Source organism: Capra hircus, chromosome 9, assembly GCF_001704415.2.
Source record: "Capra hircus breed San Clemente chromosome 9, ASM170441v1, whole genome shotgun sequence".
Lineage (NCBI taxonomy): Eukaryota > Metazoa > Chordata > Mammalia > Artiodactyla > Bovidae > Capra > Capra hircus.
This window is the reverse complement of record NC_030816.1, coordinates 24,719,691-24,742,746: the sequence shown is the minus strand read 5'-3', so window position 1 is coordinate 24,742,746 and position 23,056 is coordinate 24,719,691.

Genomic DNA, 23,056 nt, shown 5'->3' with positions numbered 1-23,056 from the left:
GAGTTCTGCAAATTCTGATTTTATATAATTCTTTATTATCTCTAGTCAGGAATTATTAACTTTTTTTTTTTTTTGGTTGGATGGACTCCTTTGTAGTTTGTGAAGCCCTTGACTGACTCCTCAGAGTAATTTTCCTCAAAACCCAATATTCATTTGTTAAATATTATTAATAGGTTTTACTATCATTTGTGACTCTCAGCAGGAAGACAGTGGTGGTTGTTGTTTGATCGCTAAGCCGTGTCCTACTCTTTGTGACTCCCTGGGAGGCATCATGCCAGGACTCCCTGTCCTTCACTATCTCCCAGCATTTGTTCACATTCATATCCATTGAGTTGGACAGTGGTAGGTACTAGCTATTTATAAACAAATACAGGTTTGGTGAATGATTTACCATGTCAGCAGCTCCTTCTGCCCAAGAATAGCAGGGGCTACCCTTGTTGCCGAGTAACACCACTTCATCACAGATAACCTGATACTCCACTGAATTGGAAGAGTCAGTAGTTGAAAATGGGAAATATAGTAGTTACTTGTCTAGACCGAGATTTGCCTGGTTTTCTACAACTTGTCAAAATACTGACCTTGAGTATTTTTTCTTGTTTATAACTGCATTAACATAGTAGAAGTAGGGTATCAGTAAACTCTGTTGTTTCAGTGCTATTTATTCATAGGCAGGAATGATTTCAGGAGTACTTGAATCTATACAGGTACAGGCGAAAGTCAAGAATAATCCTCTGAAAAGTGTCTCAAGGAGTCAAAGTTCAAATTTTCTCTTCTACATTAAATTTAATTATATTTTGAAGCAATGGCCACCAATAGTTGAGACACTTTTCTTTTCCTTTGTTTCCTTTATAACAGATGTGGTTTTGCACCCTGCTGTTTCTCCAGTCTCTCAATCAGTTGGTCATCTTTAAACCATTCATAATATAGGAGGCAAAAAAAGGGAAGGAAATGAGTAATTATACTTTCTTGGAACTCTTTTTCATATGTTTTTGTATCTTCTTTTTTCACAATTAGCAAGCAAAGAGACAGAGATCAATGAATCTTAAGAAATGCATGAGGGGGAGGGCAGTCCTAAGATGGCAGAGGAATAGGACGGGGAGACCACTTTCTCCCTCACAAATTCATCAAAAGAACATTTCAACACTGAGTAAATGCCACAAAACAACTTCTGAATGCTGTCAGAGGACATCAGGCATCCAGAAAAGCAGATCATTGTCTTCAAAAACAGATTTTTAATCTTTGCTTTTTGCTATTTGTTGTCAATTTTGTACATTTATAAACCCAATCTTCAGTACCCAATTTTACCTGAAAGTGAGATTACTGGCTTTACCACTCTCTCCTCCTTTGGACTCTCCTTTTTCTCCACCAGGTTGTCTCTATCTCTTCCCTCCCCCTTCTATTCTCTACCCAACTCTGTGAATCTCTGTGTGTTCCAGATGATGGAGAACACTTAGGGAACTGGTTACTGGCTGGGTCTGTCTCTCTCCTTTCCATTTCCCTCTTTTATCGTCTTGGCCACCTCTGTCTACTTCCTCCCTCTCCTCTTCCCTGTATAACTCCGTGAACATCTCTAAGCAGTCCAGACTGAGGAGCGCACATAAGGAAGTGATTACTGGCTAGCTTGCTCTCTCCTCTTCTGATCCCACCTCATCTCATTCCAGTCACCTGTAACTACCCCCTCCCTCTTCTCTTCTCCATGTAACTCACTGAACCTCTCTGGGTGTCCCTCAATGTGGAGAAACTTTTCATCTTTAACCTAGATGTTTTATCATCAGTGTTATATAGATGGAGAAGTCTTGAGGCTACTGTAAAAATAAAACTATAAACCAGAAGCAGGAGGCTTAAGTCCAAATCCTGAGAACATCAGAGAACTCCTGAATCCAGGGAACATTAATCGATAGGAGCCCATCAAATGCCTCCATACCTACACTGAAACCAAGCACCACCCAAGGGCCAACAAGTTCCAGAGAAAGACATACCATGCAAATTCTCCAGCAACACAGGAACAGACCCCTGAGCTTCAATATACAGGCAGCTCAGTTACTCCAAAACCATTGACATCTCATAACTCATTACTGGACACTTCATTTCTTCATTGGAGAAGAAATCCAGCTCCACCCACCAGAACTCCGACACAGCTACCCTAACCAAAAAACCTTGACAACCCACTGATACAACCCCACTCACAGCGAGGAAACTCCATAATAAAGAGAACTCTACAAATTCCCAGAATACAGAAAGGCCACCCCAAATGCAGTAATATAACCAAGACAAAGAGACAGAGGAATACCCAGCAGGTAAAGGAATAGGAGAAATGCCCACCAAACCAAACAAAAGAGGAAGAGGTAGGGAATCTACCTGAGAAAGAATTCCAAATAATGATAGTGAAAATGATCCAAAACCTTGAAAACAAAATGGAATCACAGATAAATAGCCTGGAGACAAGGATTGAGAAGATGCAAGAAAGGTTTAACAAGGACCTAGAAGAAATAAAAAGGAGTCAATATATAATGAATAATGCAATGAATGAGATCAGAAACACTCTGGAGGCAACAAATAGTAGAATAATGGAGGCAGAAGATAGGATTAGTGAAATAGAAGATAAAATGGTAGAAATAAATGAATCAGAGAGGAAAAAAAGAAAAATGAATTAAAAGAAATGAGGAAAATCTCAGAGACCTCCAGGACAACATGAAACGCTCCAACATTCGAATTATAGGAATCCCAGAAGAAGAAGACGAAAAGAAAGACCATGAGAAAATACTTGAGATAATAGTTGAAAACTTCCCTAAAATGGGGAAGGAAATAATCACCCAAGTCCAAGAAACCCAGAGAGTTCCAAACAGGATAAACCCAAGATGAAACACCCCAAGAGACATATTAATCAAATTAACAAAGATCAAACACAAAGAACAAATATTAAAAGCAGCAAGGGAAAAACAACAAATGACACACAAGGGGATTCCCATAAGGATAACTGCAGATCTTTCAACAGAAACTCTTCAGGCCAGGAGGGAATGGCAAGACATACTTAAAGTGGTGAAAGAAAATAACCCACAGCCCAGATTACTGTACCCAGCAAGGATCTCATTCAAATATGAAGGAGAAATCAAAAGCTTTACAGAAAAGCAAAAGCTGAGAGAACTCAGCACCACCAAACCAGCTCTCCAACAAATTCTAAAGGATATTCTCTAGACAGGTAACACAAAAAGGGCATATAAACCCAAACCCAAAACAATAAAGTAAATGGCAACGGGATCATACTTATCAATAATTACCTTAAACGTAAATGGGTTGAATGCCCCAACCAAAAGGCAAAGACTGTCTGAATGGATACAAAAATAAGACCCCTATATATGCTGCCTACAAGAGACCCACCTCAAAACAAGGGACACATACAGACTGAAAGTGAACGGCTGGAAAAATATATTCCATGCAAATAGAGACCAAAAGAAAGCAGGAGTAGCAATACTCATATCCAGTAAAATAGACTTTAAAACAAAGGCTGTGAAAAGAGACAAAGAAGGCCACTACATAATGATCAAAGGATCAATCCAAGAAGAAGATATAACAATCATAAATATATATGCACCCAACATAGGAGCACTGCAATATGTAAGACAAATGCTAACAAGCATGAAAGGGGAAATTAACAATAACACAATAATAGTGGGAGACTTTAATACTCCACTCACACCTATGGACAGATCAACTAAACAGAAAATTAACAAAGAAATGCAAACTTTAAATGATACAATAGACCAGTTAGACCTAATTGATATCTATAGGACATTTCACCCCAAACCAATGAATTTCACCTTTTCCTCAAGTGCTCATGGAACTTTCTCCAGGATAGATCACATCCTGGGTCATAAATCTAACCTTGATAAATTAAAAAAAAATTGAAATCATTCCAAGCATCTTTTCTGACCATAATACATTAAGAGTGGATCTCAATTACAGGAGAAAAACTATTAAAAATTCCAGCTTATGGAGGTTGAACAACACGCTTCTGAATAACCAATGAATCACAGAAAAAAATCAAAAAAGAAATCAAAATATGCATAGAAATGAATGAAAATGAAAACACAACAACCCAAAACCTGTGAGACACTATAAAAGCAGTGCTAAGAGGAAAGTTCATAGCAATACAGGCATACCTCAAGAAACAAGAAAAAAGTCAAATAAATAACCTAACTCTACACCTAAAGCAACTAGAAAAAGAAGAAAAGGAGAACCCTAGAGTTAGTAGAAGGAAAAAAATCTTTAAAATTAAGGCAGAAATAAATGCAAAAGAAACAAAAGATACCATAGCAAAAATCAACAAAGCCAAAAGCTGGTTCTTTGAAAGGATAAATAAAATTGACAAACCATTAGCCAGATTCATCAAGAAACAAAGGGAGATAATAAAATCAATAAAATTAGAAATTAAAATGGAGAGATCACAACAGACAACACAGAAATACAAAGGATCATAAGAGACTACTATCAGCAATTATATGCCAATAAAATGGACAACGTGGAAGAAATGGACGAATTTTTAGAAAAGTACAACTTTCCAAAACTGAACCAGGAAGAAATAGAAAATCTTAACAGACCCATCACAAGCACGGAAATTGAAACTGTAATCAGAAATCTTCCAGCAAAAAGCCCAGGTCCAGACAGCTTCACAGCTGAATTCTACCAAAAATTTAGAGAAGAGCTAACACCTCTCCTACTCAAACTTTTCCAGAAAATTGCAGAGGAAGGTAAAGTTCCAAACTCATTCTATGAGGCCACCATCACCCTAATACCAAAACCTGACAAAGATGCCACAAAAAAAGAAAACTACAGGCCAATATCACTGATGAACATAGACGCAAAAATCCTTAACAAAATTCTAGCAATCAGAATCCAACAACACATTAAAAAGATCATACACCATGACCAAGTGGGCTTTATCCCAGGGATGCAAGGATTCTTCAATATCTGCAAATCAATCAATGTAACTCACCACATTAACAAATTGAAAAATAAAAGCCATATGATTATCTCAATAGATGCAGAGAAGGCCTTTGACAAAATTCAACATCTATTTATGATAAAAACTCTTCAGAAAGCAGGAATAGAAGGAACATACCTCAACATAATAAAAACTATATATGACAAACCCACAGCAAACATTATCCTCAATGGTGAAAAGTTGAAAGCATTTCCCCTAAAGTTAGGAACAAAACAAGGGTGCCCACTTTCACCACTACTATTCAACATAGTTTTGGAAGTTTTGGCCACAGCAATTGGAGCAGAAAAAGAGATAAAAGGAATCCAGATTGGAAAAGAAGAAGTAAAACACTCACTGTTTGCAGATGACACGATCCTCTACATAGAAAACCCTAAAGACTCCACCGGAAAATTATTAGAGCTAATCAATGAATATAGTAAAGTTGCAGGATATAAAATCAACACACAGTAATCTCTTGCATTCCTATGCACTGATAATGAGAAAATAGAGAGAGAAATTAAGGAAACAATTCCATTCACCATTGCAATGAAAAAAATAAAACACTTAGGAATATATCTATGTAAAGAAACTAAAGACCTGTATATAGAAAACTATAAAACACTTGTGAAAGAAATTAAAGAGGACACTAATAGATGCAGAAATATACCATGTTTATGGATCGGAAAAATCAATATAGTAAAAATGAGTATACTACCCAAAGCAATCTATAGATTCAATGTAATTTCTATCAAACTACCAATGGTATTTTTCACAGAGCTAGAACAAATAATTTCACAATTTGTATGGAAATACAAAAAACCTCGAATAGCCAAAGCAATCTTGAGAAATAAGAGCGGAACTGGAGGAATCAACCTGCCTGACTTCAGGCTCTACTACAAAGCCACAGTTATGAAGACAGTATGGTACTGGCACAAAGACAGAAATATAGATCAATGGAACAAAATAGAAAGCCCAGAGATAAATCCATGCATCTATGGACACCTTATCTTTGACAAAGGAGGCAAGAACATACAATGGATTAAAGACAATCTCTTTAACAAGTGGTGTTGGGAAAACTGGTCAACCACTTGTAAAAGAATGAAACTAGATCACTTTCTAACACCATACACAAAAATAAACTCAAAATGGATTAAAGATCTAAACGTAAGACCAGAAACTATAAAACTCCTAGAAGAGAACATAGGCAAAACACTCTCTGACATATATCACAGCAGGATCCTCTATGACCCACCTCCAAGAATATTGGAAATAAAAACAAAAATAAACAAATGCAACCTAATTAAACTTAAAAGCTTCTGCACAACAAAGGAAACTATAAGCAAGGTGAAAAGACACCCTTCAGAATGGGAGAAAATAATAGCAAATGAAGCAACTGACAAACAACTAATCTCAAAAATATACAAGCAACTCCTGCAGCTCAATTCCAGAAAAATAAATGACCCAATCAAAAAATGGGCCAAAGAACTAAACAGACATTTCTCCAAAGAAGACATACACATGGCTAACAAACACATGAAAAGATGCTCAACATCACTCATTATCAGAGAAATGCAAATCAAAACCGCAATGAAGTACCATTTCACGCCAGTCAGAATGGCTGCTATCCAAAAGTCTACAAGCCATAAATGCTGGAGAGGGTGTGGAGAAAAGGGAACCCTCTTACACTGTTGGTGGGAATGCAAACTAGAACAGCCACTATGGAGAATAGTGTGGAGATTCCTTAAAAATTTGCAAATAGAACTACCTTATGACCCAACAATCCCACTGCTGGGCATACACACTGAGGAAACCAGAATTGAAAGAGACACGTGTACCCCAATGTTCATCGCAGCACTGTTTATAATAGCCAGGACATGGAAAGAACCTAGATGTCCATCAGCAGATGAATGGATAAGAAAGCTGTGGTACATATACACAACAGAGTATTACTCAGCCATTAAGAAGAATACATTTGAATCAGTTCTAATGAGGTGGATGAAACTGGAGCAGAGTGAAGTAAGCCAGAAAGAAAAACACCAATACAGTATACTAATGCATATATAGAATTTACAAAGATGGTAACAATAACCCTGTATGCATAACAGCAAAAGAGACACAGATGTACAGAACAGTCTTTTGGACTCTGTGGGAGAGGGTGGGACGATTTCGGGGAATGGCACAGAAACATGTATAATATCATATAAGAAACAAATTGCCAGTCCAGGTTCCATACAGAATGCTTGGGGCTGGTGCACTGTGATGACCCGGAGGTATAGCACGGGGCGGGAGGTGGGAGGGGGGGTTCAGGATGGGGAACATGCGTATGCCCATGGTGGGTTCATGTTAATGTGTGGCAGAATCAATACAATATTGTAAAGTTAAAAAAAAGAAAAAGGCACGAATGATGCTGATACAGGATAGCATATTGTTTTCTACGTTCTCAAAGATCCACTTGAATCCACAGGCCCACTCTTTGTTCATGGTGATATTTCAGGCTCATTACAAATATTCCATGGTTATAAATTTAAAAGTCTGTCCTTTCAGTGTTCTTGGAAGTCTACCTCCCATATACATATCCTCCCTTTCAATCCCACTTTTTAAATTATTTTCTTACATCAGAATCACTTTATTGAATCCAAAGGGTTTTTACTTTTTTCCCTCTATTTTCAAATTCCTTTTTAGTCCTACTAGTCTAAGTGAGCATGTAAGATTTACAAAACTACAGTGCAGTGTGTTTTCTTAGTGTAGTTTGAAAGGTGTCTCTGGATATCTTAGTATCCCAAAGTATAGCTACATTTTATATATCACACTATATAAATATTAGACTTATTAAACTAGATGTGTGATTTGATCCATGATTTGATGATTCTGTCATAATGAGCCATGCAATGGCAAATCTTAAGAACACTACTAATCCACAATTATATGTGTTAATACCTGGAAGAAAGTATATGACCCTACAGAGTATGGGTATTCCCTTAAAGCTACATGGTTGTCTTACCACCAAGCTTAACAGATCAATTTGCAGTTATTTTAAACCTAGCCACAAAACCCTGTTGGTTATTATCATTTGGGGACTGAGTTTCTCTCTCTCTCTCTCTCTCTCTCACAAGCACGTGCACACACACACACACACACACACACACACACATCCCACTATCAACAATATAGACATATCACACCAGCAATAATGGTTCTATTTTCATATTCTATTTACTACTTTTGCTTTAAAATCTTCAATACTTCCCAATATTTGCTTCTTAATGAGTTCCCAAAATATTTACGAATAAAAGTTAAGCATTCTTTTTCTCCCCGTCTTTAGATTTCTGCTTGCCACTTTTCTGTTACTTTAGTTTTACGTTTTAATTTTGTGTATTCATAAATTTTTGTGATTTTGTTTTGCCAGACTATAGCCAGGGTGAAAAATCATTAACTTTTCCACTCAAAATCACGATGACCAGCTCTTTGAAACAACCTTCTTATCATGTGAGTTCTCCATTCTATATTAAAATGCAAGTCTTTCCTTAGTTTATTGAAAATATTTCAGTGTTGAGCCTGTTACCATCTAAGTATTTTTGTAAGAGCATTTTTAGCAAAATGCACTCAGCAAGAACTAATAATTAATTATAACATGTTCTAAATATTTTTAGAAATTTTATTATTTGGTCCAGTCAGGATATATTTATCTGCTGCTTATAATTTTAAAAAAATAGGCTAAAAAGTCACTGCACTGCAAACTCTAGTATTGTCTGAAGATTTGTAATGGCTGTTTTAGATAGGTATCAATTTAGTTAGCGGAGAAGGCAATGGCAACCCACTCCAATACTCTTGAATGGAAATCCCATGGATGGAGGAGCCAGGTAGGTGGCAGTCCATGGGGTTGCTAAGAGTCAGGCACGACTAAGAGACTTCACTTTCACTTTTCACTTTCATGCATTGGAGAAGGAACTGGCAACCCACTCCAGTGTTCTGCCTGGAGAATCCCAGGGAGGGGATAGCAATAGGAAGGCTCTAAAGGGTTTTAGTTTTATTAGAATCGCAATAGACTAATGAGTCAAGAGAAGCCAGTTCAGTTTGGTTCAGTTCAGTTGCTCAGTCATCTCCAACTCTTTGCGACCCCATGAATTACAGCACACCAGGACTCCCTGTCCATCACAAACTCCCGGAGTTCACCCAAACTCATGTCCATCGAGTTGGTGATGCAATCCAGCCATCTCATCCTCTGTCATCCCCTTCTCCTCCTGCCCCCAATCCCTCCCAGCATCAGGGTCTTTTCCAATGAGTCAACTCTTCGCATGAAGTGGCCAAAGTATTGGAGTTTCAGCTTTAGCATCAGTCCTTCCAGTGAACACCCAGGACTGGTCTTCTTTAGGATGGACTGGTTGGATCTCCTTGCAGTCCAAGGGACTCTCAAGAGTCTTCTCCAACACCCAACACCACAGTTCAAAAGCATCAGTTCTTTAGTGCTCAGCTTTCTTCACAGTCCAACTTTCACATCCATACATGACCACTGGAAAAACCATAGCCTTGACTAGATGGACCTTCGTTGACAAAGTAATGTCTCTGCTTTTTAATATGCTGTCTAGGTTGGTCATAACTTTCCTTCCAAGGAGTAAGCATCTTTTAATTTTATGGCTGCAGTCACCATCTGCAGTGATTTTGGAGCCCCAAATAATAAAGTCTGAGACTGTTTCCACCATTTCCTCATATATTTCCCATGAAGTGATGGGACCAGATGCCATGATCTTAGTGCACTTAGACGTTTATTTAATTGCATTTGTTCTTATATTGCTGTTTTTTTTTTTATAACAGTCTCTGGTAAATTAAGACTAATGTTTTCACTATCAGTTCTTGCCAGACTAGGTAACAGTTATAGATAACCATATAGAATGGAGTCTATTTAGCTAATGTTGTATTCTAAAAAGTTTTTAGCATTAATATTATTGGTCATATATATATATATATGCTGCTGCTATTGCTAAGTCACTTCAGTTGTGTCCGACTCTGTGCGACCCCATAGACAGCAGCCCACTAGGCTCCTGTGTCCCTGGGATTCTCCAGGCAAGAATACTGGAGTGGGTTGCCATTTCCTTCTCCAATCATATATATATATATATATATATATATATACACACACACACACATATATATATATATGTAAAAATGATTTCTCTTTCTTTATCCATGAACACATATCACTCACACTTGAAGGAAAATAAAAATGAAGCTAATTGTCACAATGAGAGTAGTACTGATCACTATGGCCCTCTGTCCCCTCCAGTGGTTATGTCTGATCAAATGAGGGAGATAGCTATGGGAACTGGCTATCCATCTTAGAAGTTTGAAACAGACAAGCTTTTTCAGTATCACAGCCAGCTATTGTGATTTCCCAACTGATTCTGAAGTTTAAATGTAAGTGGTTGGTTAGATGAATCAGCAAATAGAAAAAGACAAGACACAGGTCTGTTGGTATACAACACAATTCTCTGGGAAGAGGGAATAAAGGGGAAAAAAAGCCACTTCCTACACAGGAAAAGAAGTTCTAAATAGAACAAGATGCTTCCTCCCCTGAAACACTGACATTTACTTACAAGCACTGAAAGTGAGGAAATAGATTTAAAGCATCAGTTGCTTTGAACATTAAAGGACAGAAAACTCAAAAGGCTCAAATGTTACGCTTTTATCCCATTCTTTTCTCCCATCTGGATGTCGAGAACATTCTTTACTAAACACAAAAATAAAATTGAATTACTATTCAATTCCTTTATGCTCACCAAAAGTCTGGAGGAGATTTACACCAACTAAAAGGAATATCAACACATAATTAGTTGAAATGCAGTCAAACCTTGGACATGATTTTTAACTGATCATTCTTCATTCAAGACTTATAGATACCACTATGCATATTATAAGCATTATGTTTGGTTCTTAGTCCATTGAATTAGATAGGTTCCTGACCTCCAGTAACTTATAAACTAGGATAGCAGATGAGCACATAAAAATAACAAAACAATGAATACAATCTGTTCCATGGTAAAGTTTTCTAGCAGGTTCTTTATAAAACTATATACTTATATTTATTTTGATCAGTGTTTATATACACCTAGAAATAGAAAGGTTTCCCATTGACCAGAGCAATTTTGGTAACATTTAGCAATTAGATCTGCAGGCATAGAACAAGGGCACAGGAAGGTGAATAAGGTATTTCCTTTGCAGTCTGAAACAATTAAGAATTGGCCCTAGTATAAAATAACTCAGCAGTCTGAGTGAGGATGGGGGGAGGGGGAGGGGTGGATAAGATTTCAATCAAAAAGTAAAAACAAAAATAAAAATAAGGTAAAATTCAGACATTTTATTAATTAGGCATTATTATGGGATGAATTGTGGCCCCTCCAAATTTAGAAGTTGAAGCTCTAACCCCCCAGTATCTCACAATTTAACTCTATTTGGGGATAAAGTCTATGAAGAGGAAATTAAGGGCTTCCTTTATGACTCAGACAATAAAGAAGCTGCCTGCAGTGTAGGAGCTCTGGTTCTAACCCTCATTTGGGAAGATCCCCTGGAGCAGGGAATAGCTACCGACCTCAATATTCCTGTCTGGAGAATTCCATGGATAGAGGAATCTGGTGGGCTACAGTCTCCAGGATCTCAAAGAGTCAGAGATGACTGAGTGTATGGGGGGATAAATCCTTTAAAGAAGCAATTGATTTAACATGGTATCAGTAAGATGGGGCTTGATTCAGTATGGCTAGCCTGCTGATAAGATTCAATTAGGATGCAGGCATGCACGAAGGAAAGACTATGTGAACACTCAAGGCAAAGACAGTCATCTGCAAGTCAAAGAGAGGTCTCAGAAAAAAATCAATCCTGTCAACACTTTACTCTCCTGCTTCTAGTTTAAAGAATTCTGAGAAAATAAATGACTGTTATTTAAGCCACCCAGTCTGTGGTACTTCAATATGATACTCCTAGTAAAATAATGCAGGAATTACTGCTTCAGCCTTTGAATGAGAGGATTTTTCCTAAAAAAAATTATCAGTATTTTTATATATAGGCAACTATCTAATGCCTCGTGTGAAACCTATTATTAATTTATTTACCTTCAGAGATAATAAAAATTACTATAAAGCAAACCACAGTATATAAATTTCATTTTAAGTTGTACCCACTATGTGACAGATATTATGTAGCACTGTGGGAACCAAAATAGATATCACATTGTCCCTGTCCTCATGAGGCTGACAAACCACTAGGAAAGGGGGCACATGTGTGTGGTTATTTTATACAGTGTTACCTGTCACAGTTTAAGAAAGGTCATGTTATCACACTGGGATGGCTTCTGACTCTTTGATTCAAGAGTTAGAGGACTTAATCAAGCTGTCAACCAAGAGATGACTTTATTTTTTGTAAATCACAGATCACTATGTGATTTTTGTCATATGACAGAGTCAAGTGACACTGCTATTTCAAAACAAGACTCACTGTCATTCACATTTATAAAAATGAACAAAAGGAATAAAATTGATGCTGAACCCATTCTCAGTTTTGCATTAAGTACAATTCATCCAAATACATGGAAACTATCTGAAGAGAAAGCAGCTATCTATGTAATTTAAAAAGGAATTCCTAGTAAAAATCTGAATTTTATGTTTGACAATCTATGAAAAGTGTATTTATGCCCTTTTGATCAATTTTATAGAAATAATCATAATAATATCTTAAAATGGAAAAAAATTTTAATAGAACATGATGGTTAGAAAAAAAATTTTAAATATTAATATAAATATACTTTAATTGCACAGAAGTATGATAAGGTCATCTTTAAAAGGGCTCAGGCACAAAATACATTAGAATACTATTAGGTGGTATAATTAGGGACATGGGGTGAACAGATATTTGGTCAAATGTTATTCTAGGTATTTCTGGGAGGCTGGGTCTTTTATTAAAGTATAGCTGATTTACAAGAAAAGCTATTTTGAACGTGATTAACATTTAAAAATCAGTAGATACAGTAAAAGCAGATTGCTAACCGTAATGTGGGTGGGCCTCAGTCAAGCAGTTGAAGTCCTATATATCACAAAGGCTGACCCACCACTAACCCACAAAGGCACTGGTAACTCTTCAAATGGAAACATTGACTCTTCTTGGTACTACAGCAACCCACCAGACTTTAGACTCAAACAAGAACATTGGTTCTGCCAATTTTCAACTTGCCAGCTTCCATAATCACTTAAAATAAATCTTGAGATAATCACTTAAAATAAATCTTCATGTATATGCATGTGTATATATCTCCTGTTGGTTCACAGTTGTGAAAAATGGGGAGAAGAGGAAGATCCAGCTGAAAGAAAAGGGGAGAAGAAACATTCTAAGCAAAGGCAACATCATGATTTAAGGCATATGGAGAAACAGTATGGTGAGCTCCTGTTCTTCTAACAGCTTAATGTTGTGAGAGTGTAACATACAAAATGGGTAAAGAGGTGAAGATGGGCTGTCAAGACAGGTTCAGATGGAAAAGGTCTTTATGTGTCCTGCTAAGGGAGTTGGAATTTATCCTGCAGGTAGTGAGAAATCAAATAAGAATTTTAAGCAGTAGATTGATATTACTTTAGGTTATGGATATGCAAGATAAACTGGGAAAAATAGGACTACAAGGAGAAATATCATGTAGGAGCCTATTGCTATAATACAGTTTAAAGTTAAAAAGTATCTCAACTATAGCCGTGAGACTAGGAATGGTTACAGTGACTTCAGAAATACATGCTAAGTGATAGTGACAGTCCTCATCATTGGTTGGTCATTGTGAAGATTGAGAGAGGAGGTCAAGGCTTCTAACTATGCTATGGAAGGTGCTGACCAGAATATTACTTTGTTATCATGGAGGAATATGTCATCGCCAACTGAAATAGACTTCAGGAAGAAGTGTCAACTGAATGACAGTGCTGAGAAAATGAGTTCACTCTCTAATTTTTTTTTTTGAGGCATCTTTAGAACAGTCAGTGGAAGTGGTAAAATAGGCAATTGGATAGAAGGTCTTGAAGTCATGTAAGTGAATTTAACTAGAGACATGGACTTTAGAGTTATTTCTTTTATATAGCTGATATCTGAAAACATGCAATTGGGCAATTTCTCCCATAGTGAGTACAAAATGATGAAAAGAACAGCTGCCAAGGGTGAAGCCTCCAGGAATACCAGTGTTGAAAAGACTGGTGGAGAAAAATTCATTAAGTGAAAAAAAGAAAAGATAGGAAAAGACTCAAAAGGCTCTGTTTTTTTTTATTAAAAAAATAAAGTTTTCAGAACTAGATACTGATTAGCAGAGTCATATGCAATAGATGAGTCTAGTGGGATAGAAATATCCATTGTATTTAGGGCTTGTAAGGTGAAATTTCAAAAATCTAGTAAGTGCCAAAGCTAGATTACAAAGGCATCATGAGTGAATGAGAGGTAATACACCAGAGCTCTGATATATTTTGAGGACAGAAAAAAAAGTGAATGATATTAAAGAAGCATTTAGGATAAATTTTTTTAAATCTAAGCTTATGGGTTGAGGAAAAGATCCAAGGGTTAAAGAGGTTGTCTAAAGATATAGAATAGAAAGGAATTAAGGGAGCATGGTCTTGATGAGGAAGGGTTAGGGTAGATTCATTGTCATGAGAGTGAAAGAGAAATGAGAATGGATGGATAGGATTGAAAAATACAAGGAAATCAAACATAAAGCACCCAAAGTTCTCATGAAAGAAGGAAAGGGCAAGTGATAAGAGAAGTGGGGAAGGAGGAGACAGAAAATGATTTAAGATCTTAAGGAGAGTGATAAAAATGTTAAAACATTAATTTTGGAAAATAGAGTTGGAGCTAATGATATGCCAGACATCATTTAGTGTTCAGGAAATATCCACTTTGTCCTCTATATTTCCCAAACATTCATACATCTAGCAGGGCTCATGTGAGAAGAGTGTTGTTCAGTCTAAGACAGTTTAGATTATACCTGCTCCATATTCTCTCCTCTAGCTATGAAAAAAGGCTGTGAGTTTCCAATAGAAAAGCTATAAATGGAAGAAGGGCTATCAAGTATTATCAGAGTATAACAGGAACAAAAAATAAGCTCTAATGTATTAAGCCATTGAGATTTTGGGATTTGCTATGGCAGCATAAGCAAGCCTATTATCACTAATGAACCAAGGATAATTAAAAGGTTACTTCCAGGATTATAGATGAGGATTTGCAGGAGAGGCATGTAAAGCCAAGTGATTTTCTACTCTCTGTGCATAGGAGTCAAAGGCAGCAGAGTTGGGATTATTGGTATCAAGAAGGGAAGAGGGCAGGAAGAGAGGGAGAGAAAGAAGATGATTAGCAGTGAGTAGGACTGATAGGCTCAGGAGAAAAACTAAAGCATAAGGGAGTAGGCGGTTTTCTTAGTTTAAAAATTGGGCATATTAGGAGAGTTAGAGTGAGACTGAAGAATGGAAAAATATGGTCAAAGAGTGGTAAGTTATATTTTTAAGATTTTTAAGGTGGAACATTTACAGGTGATGGTTAAGTTCGTGGATTTTCTCTTGGTACTGTAGCTGATATAAAGTGGAGATGAAAGTTAAAATGGTCCAGAAGTTCTTCAGGGGAATTGCTGCCTGTGTCATCTCCATGAATGTTGAAACAACACGTGTTCTTCACTTTGACCTTCTCTTTTATATCCTTCTTCCACTTTTAAGGGCCCTTGTGATTACATTGGGACCACTTGGAAAAATCCAAGATAATCCATTTTGAGGTCAGCTAATGATGAACAACTGCTTAATTCCATCTGCTACTTTAATGTACTTTAGACCTTTAACCTAACATATTCACAGGTTCCAGGGGTTAGGATATGGGCATCATAAAGACACCAGTATTTTGTCAACCATACCATCATTTTAAACTCAGGGTCCCTTACACATTTCTTGCTGTCTCCATGGAGGTCCATGGTGTTCATTGCACTCAGAGTGCAAATTTCTCTGAAATTATTTTCCCAATAAATTTTGGTAAAGGGAACCACCCTCCCTTCCACTAGAGTCTGCAGAACTGCTTCAGGGTCCATTCTCTCAGGCCCGAGGCAAGGGCTGATGTGGTTGAGGCTGTAGAAGCCAAAGTCTTTTTGTCTGCAGATGACAGCCACTCCTGTTCACCCAGAAATCCTCACCCAACTCACCCAAGCTGTGAAGTGACCCTGCCTCACATAGCCACATTAATGAGCAAAAACTGCTAGTTATAAAGAAGTCATTTCAGTACTGCTGGAAGCAAGCTGAAGCAAGCTCAGAGTGGAATGGTAAAGAGCCTTGAATCAAATTTCTATTGCTTTGATTAAGTCTGAACAGACATCCACTACTGCAGTTAACTTTCATTTGTCAGTTTTCAAAAAGTACTCAAAGTAACTTAACCTGTCTGGGACTCAATGATGTGAAAGCAAAGGAAGGAAAAAGGGAAAAAATGTTCAGAAATTTAAAAAAAATAAACAGAAAAAATAGCTCCTTTTTGAAATATCTGGAGAAGTAGATTCTTCCCAACCTTAGTCTAATTATTTTAATGAAGTTTTAGAAACTTAATAGGGAGAGGGAAAAGGCATTAGTGTGGATGAAATATATTTGATTTGCAAAAACCTCTAGAAAGGGTTCTTTTCTCGGCAATGTGAATATTCTGTCCATGTACTACCACAATAGGCAAAAGCTGGTCATTCTATCACTGGGTTAAAACTATTTCCTGCTATTCTTCCTCAGGTTGGGGATATAAAATATGCTTCTGTGTCAGATACACTCACATTCTACTCCTAAACTGGAAAAAGAAAAGCCGAGAGAATGTGGCTATGAAAACAAAGGCGCAGTTTTCCTTTCACACCTCCATTTGCAAAGAACAAGGTTTGCTTTAAATTTTATTTTTCCTCTTGGTAGTTAAGAGTAGCTGCTGTAAAGTGACTTTTTGTTTGGCAGGATGGCTCAGTGGGGATTTTCTGAGTGTGAGTGACTCACTAAAGAGGAGGAATAAAGAAATGACTCAACAAAACAAGGAAAAGATGATGGTGGGAAGGTAAGGGACAAGCTGGTTCATAGAGAAAGAATGAGTTTGGATATTCAGAAAAATTAATTCACAGTGAAATGTAGAGAATGAAAATAAAATCAGAACAGGGCAAAGAATGTTAAGAACTAAGCAAGAACCACTAATGTTTGATGACCTGTCAACTCACAAATGGGAAGCAGGTGTCCTGTCTTTTAATCCACTTCTGGCAAGACTCAGTGTTTCCAAAGGGAAAGAAAAGACAGGCTTCGATTACAGCTGAGATATACCTAGATCACATCGGATGTATTTGTTTTCTACTTTACTTTTAAAATTGTGCCGACTACATCTGTGAAGGATTTAAGCCAACTCTGCTCTCTAATAGTGTTCTTTCATACATCATCTCTAAACACTAGAAAATGTTGTATTGTTGCACTGCAACTTAAATATGCCAAAAGTATTTCAGAAGTGTCACCCTTGCCATATGAGAAGTGGGCTGAAATTTATTCTTTTGTATTTTAATAGAAAATATGAATATCAAGAAAGCCCAAAGGGAAAATATCCAGAAGTCTGTAAATTAATTGTTTCTTGTTAAAACCTGTGGGTCATTGTCACAGAAAGATTGAATTTAAGAGTGGCCCTACACACAGGAACAAACTTAACAGAGATTTATTTTCTCAACTGTGCACTGTTGTAATCCAAATTCAGTCCATTTACGTTACTCTTTACCTTGTAAGTAACAGAGCTTCAGATAGGACTCTGAAATCATAAATATAGCTATATGTTGTTTTCTAAAATGTGTATTTTAGTTAAATATAAGGACAAGAAAATGGAAGCACTGTTTTTCCTCAAAGCCATTTTAGAAGTCTGGAGTATGATTATCTTCAAGTAATTATCTGTTCATCTATGTGCCTAGCTGTCTATCTCCTGGTTAATAATCTGATATCATATAGTGTTCTACTTTGCCTCATCTCTAATTACAAACTTCCAGACTAAAGATTCTGGTTCCCATATGAGATGTAGCATTAGCACAAGAAATTGCACTTTTTCAAAAGTCAGAACTTTAAACTACATTATTTGAAAAATCCGTTTAGAGTAGAAATCTAATTAGCCAGACCCCCTGTGGCTGGAGTTGCCGGAACCCTCGAGCCTCTTCCTGGCAAGGTACTGAGTGAAAGGAGGGGGAGACCGGGGCACAGCTGGGGAAGGTTAGCTCTGTCTGCAGAGCCTCCTCAGAATGTGCAGACCCCTGATGAAGGGAGGGTTGACGGAAGCATGTCAGGGAGCCTTCTCGGGGCAACAGGGTCATGTAGCACCTGTGACAGCATCACGTGTCTCCTCCTTATTAAAATAAGCAACTTGGAATTTCTCCTCACTCTTGTCATTTGGAAAGTGAAATAATGGGACAATTGTACATTTCCCCCCTGGATTATGGAGGACAATACCATCAGAAAATATTTATATGTATTTTATTCACATTGTTAACACACTAATGTGTTGTATACAGTTGGGGAAACCAGCAGTCAGAATACGCTTTCTCTAGATTAAAATACTATTGCTCAGAAGGGGAAAAAGAGGGAAAGAGTCATACAAAATGTACTTACTGATCTCTTTTTTCCAAGGAATGTTATTTCTTCTAAAATGTGTAATACATTGTATACATATATATACATTTATATGTATTTAATTTTTTAATGGGGAAGAGCTCATCTCTAAGTTTGGGACCATCTTTTGATTGATGAGCTTTCATCCTTATTTTCTATTCGGCAGGAGTTCCCTATTGCATGTGCCACCTTGTTGAAGAGCAGTGATCTGGTTCCTAATACCAGTACCAGAAAGGCAAGCACTTTTGCTGTATGCTGGCAAGCAGCACACAAGTGTGCCACTTTGCAAAAGCTGGTCAGATGCCCCAGTAGGCCTTTCTCTCTCAAGTGAATGACACAAAAAATAAGAAAGAAGAATTCTTTCTTCTTCAGAGAAGACCATATCCCAGAGCCTCAGAAGATCTAGCTTTATTCTTTCTGTTAAAAGATAGTCATTTTGCTTCTAGTTTTTTGGTTCTAAGCAGCTCTTGTAGTGTCCAGCATGGTTCCCAGATTCCCATTAAAGCTGTGGCCCTTCCTATCCATTTAATAATTCTTTATTTTCATACAAGCAAGTCACAATAAGTTTCTGCCTCTGAGAGCCAATCATACTGTAGACAATGCAAATGCTGAGAACGGATTCTGCTTCAAACTTGCCATCTAAGATTTCTTTTCAAAAAACATTTTTAAAACTATCAAATCGGTAGTTTTACATAAAAGAGCTACAGCATTGAAGAACAATAATTTCTACAGCATTGAATAACAATATCTTTATCACTAGACATGTTCTGTCAGCATAGTAAGAGAATAAGATAAGGTCAATGGTTTTAAAATTAGGAGGGGGTTGACAATTGGCTCTCCTTGTAATTGGAATCTTGAAATCTATACAACATTTGTCTTTTTTAAAAATCACTACTGTAAATACTCTCAACAGAAGTAGCAAATGATACTGTAGTAATATGAACATATTTTTATTTCCTTGGGGGAAGGACTACTGGCTTTTGTATTTCTGAAGAGGAGAGAGTGAAAGGTACACAGCAGAGTTCAGAAGAAGTTGCATCCTGGCAAATGAGTTCATGAAGATGGCTGGATGAATGGCAGGTATGGGGAAATTAACAAAATAGTTCCAGTCAGCCTCTCTCGCCCCACCATCTCATGCCCTCTCACCCCATGTTCTGTAAACAATGACTCTGCATGGTTGTGTAACGGATGCGATCACTTGTAGCATGTGTACATGCGTGCACCATGAGGTACTCACTTGGCCACAGGGTACTTTGTGCAGGAGAGAGAGGCTGTGCCAGCCAGGAGAGAATAAACATGTCTGTAGTTCCTGTGGCTCCTCAAGTCTCCTTAGAGCCACTTAGCTCGTGCCTTGCCTACCCTAGGTTCAGCGAACAGTGTGAACAGCAAGAAAATTGGCATCAGGAACAGGATCAGCAAGACAACAGGGCAAACTAAAACAAAAATCATTCACCATCTTCGAGGATATTGTTCTTAAGCAGATCTCAAAGAGTCCCACAGAGCCATTTAGATGCATTTTCCCTAGGATGAAGTTGTATCACCAAGGATTCCAGGCCAAGGACAGAGTGGAAGAGAAAATCCTATTGCTTCAGCCAGAGAATTTCAAAGAAGACCATGCCCTCCCACCTTTCACCTAAGAGAATGTGACCATGTTGGAAGGCAACACATGTAGACAGTATTGGAAAGGGCTTTTCTTCAAGGAGCAAAGCACGTAGGAAAACAACTATGGAATCTAAAGGAAGAGAGCTGACCATGAAACTATAACTTGGACCGATTTACTGAGTGTTAATTGGTTTAAAAAATGTGTTTAGAGAGTTCAGATTTGCAAAAGTAGTTATCAACATGGAAAGTGCCATTTTAACCAACAGTTAAAACTACTTAATTAAGAAGGTAGATTTCTCAGGTGTCTAAGTGGTAAAGAATCCTCCTCCTCCTGCAGGAGACATGGTTTGATTCCTGGGTTGGCAAGATCCCCTGGAGTAGGAAATGGCAACCCACTTTAGAGTTTTTGCCTGAAACGTCCTATGGACAGAGAAGCTTGGTGAGCTCCATGGGACCCCATGAGTCCATGTGACTGTAGAGAGTCAGAGATAATTAAGCATAAACACAATTAGGAAGATAAAATTTTCTTTGATAAAATTTTAAGAAAACTGGTTCAAAACATAGTTTTTTGTAACATATCTGAATGTCCTACCTGAGTTAGATGCTTGGATCATGTGTCAAAAATGTTAAAAGGCTAAACATTCTATCAGTACAAGGATCCACTGTGATTCTAAGTGTGTAAACTAAGAATAGGAAAAGTATAATTAACTGCAGTGTTACTATAAAGTACCTTGATATCTAAATCACTAATCTTTATACTCAAGTTGTATGTAAAGACTAGGCCATGTTACAAATAATATGTCTGAATCTTATCCAATATTTCCAACTGCCTGCTTGATATCTTCATTTGACTATCTGATAATAACCTGAGCTTAATACGTACCAAACCATGTAAATTACTCTTATAGTCTTTCCCATCTTAATTAGCAACCACTTCAGTCGTCAGGTCAAAATATCTTGCTATCCTTCTTGCTGTCTTTCTCACACCCCATATATTGTTCATGAGACAATCTCATCAGCTCTATATCTGAAATATATTCCAGATTTGACTACCTCTAACTACTCCCACTGGGCCTCCCAGATGGCTCAGTGGTAAAGAATCCACCTGCAAATGCAGGAGACACTGGTTTAATCCCTGAGTCAAAAAGATCCTCTGGAGAAGGAAATGGCAACCCAATTCAGTATTCTTGCCTGGGAAACCCCATAGACAGAGGGGCCTGCTAGGCTTTAGTCCATGTCTAACTGAAGAGTTAGACATGACTTAGCAACAGAACAACAACAACAAAGAAAAGCTAACTTACTATTGAGCTGATATATTTCACCTACAAGGTTATTCCAACTACATTCAAAATCATGTGGCATGCACAGATTGAAACACAGGGTATTTTTGCACAAATTGTTACTAAAACCCCTAAAAATCATAATACCTCCCAATACAATGGATAGGTCTGTTCTAATATGAGGAATTATCCTACAGTTTAAGTTGTCATGAGCTACAAAAAGGTATTTTCTAGAAATTTTTGAAATAGCATTGGAAAAATTCAACTTACTATGTAGTCAAAATTTTTAAATGACTTCTGTCATTTTAAATGAGGAAAAGCATAATAAAATACTTTTAAATTACTCTACTCAAAGTTCTTGATCAAGAATTCTGTATCATGAAACAAAATTATGTTATTAAAGAGATGGTGCAATCAAAAGACTCAAGAAACTTTATTCAGTGCATAGCTATAAACACATCCACACGTAGAGATAATTTTGTTTGCATAAAACTATGAAAACCCAAGATGATGATGAAGAAATACTAGCTGACTCTGTAAAATTCAGAATTACTTTGGTTTTTTTTATTTATTATTTATTTTTTTATTTTTTAAATTTTAAAATCTTTAATTCTTACATGCGTTCCCAAACATGAACCCCCCTCCCACCTCCCTCCCCATAACATCTCTCTGGGTCATCCCCATGCACCAGCCCCAAGCATGCTGTATCCTGCGTCAGACATAGACTGGCGATTCGATTCTTACATGATAGTATACATGTTAGAATGCCATTCTCCCAAATCATCCCTCCCTCTCCCTCTCCCTCTGAGTCCAAAAGTCCATTATACACATCTGTGTCTTTTTTGCTGTCTTGCATACAGGGTCATCATTGCCATCTTTCTAAATTCCATATATATGTGTTGTATACTGTATTGGTGTTTTTCTTTCTGGCTTACTTCACTTTGTATAATCGGCTCCAGTTTCATCCATCTCATCAGAACTGATTCAAATGAATTCTTTTTAATGGCTGAGTAATACTCCATTGTGTATATGTACCACAGCTTTCTTATCCATTCATCTGCTGATGGACATCTAGGTTGTTTCCATGTCCTGGCTATTATAAACAGTGCTGCGATGAACATTGGGGTACATGTGTCTCTTTCGATTCTGGTTTCCTCGGTGTGTATGCCCAGCAGTGGGATTGCTGGGTCATAAGGTAGTTCTATTTGCAATTTTTAAAGGAATCTCCACACTGTTCTCCATACAATTATATTGGTAAAAAGTTAATTAAGACTATCTTGGTTTCTTTTTTCTTTTTTTTCCTGAAAGACATTTCTTGGCTAAGTCTCCTTAGTGGGTAAAATATGAAAAGGCAATGGCATCTCTGAATGGAATTCTCAAAGAAAACTTCCAAATGGCAGGATTATAGCACAGATTTTAAAAACATGCGGGGAACTGGACTCAGAGATTTGTGATAACAATTCTATCTACTTTTATGTTTTTAAAAGCTTTGAAAGAGAACATAATGGATATACTATAGAATATATAAACTGTAAACGGTGTGAGGTTATATACAGAATATCGAACAA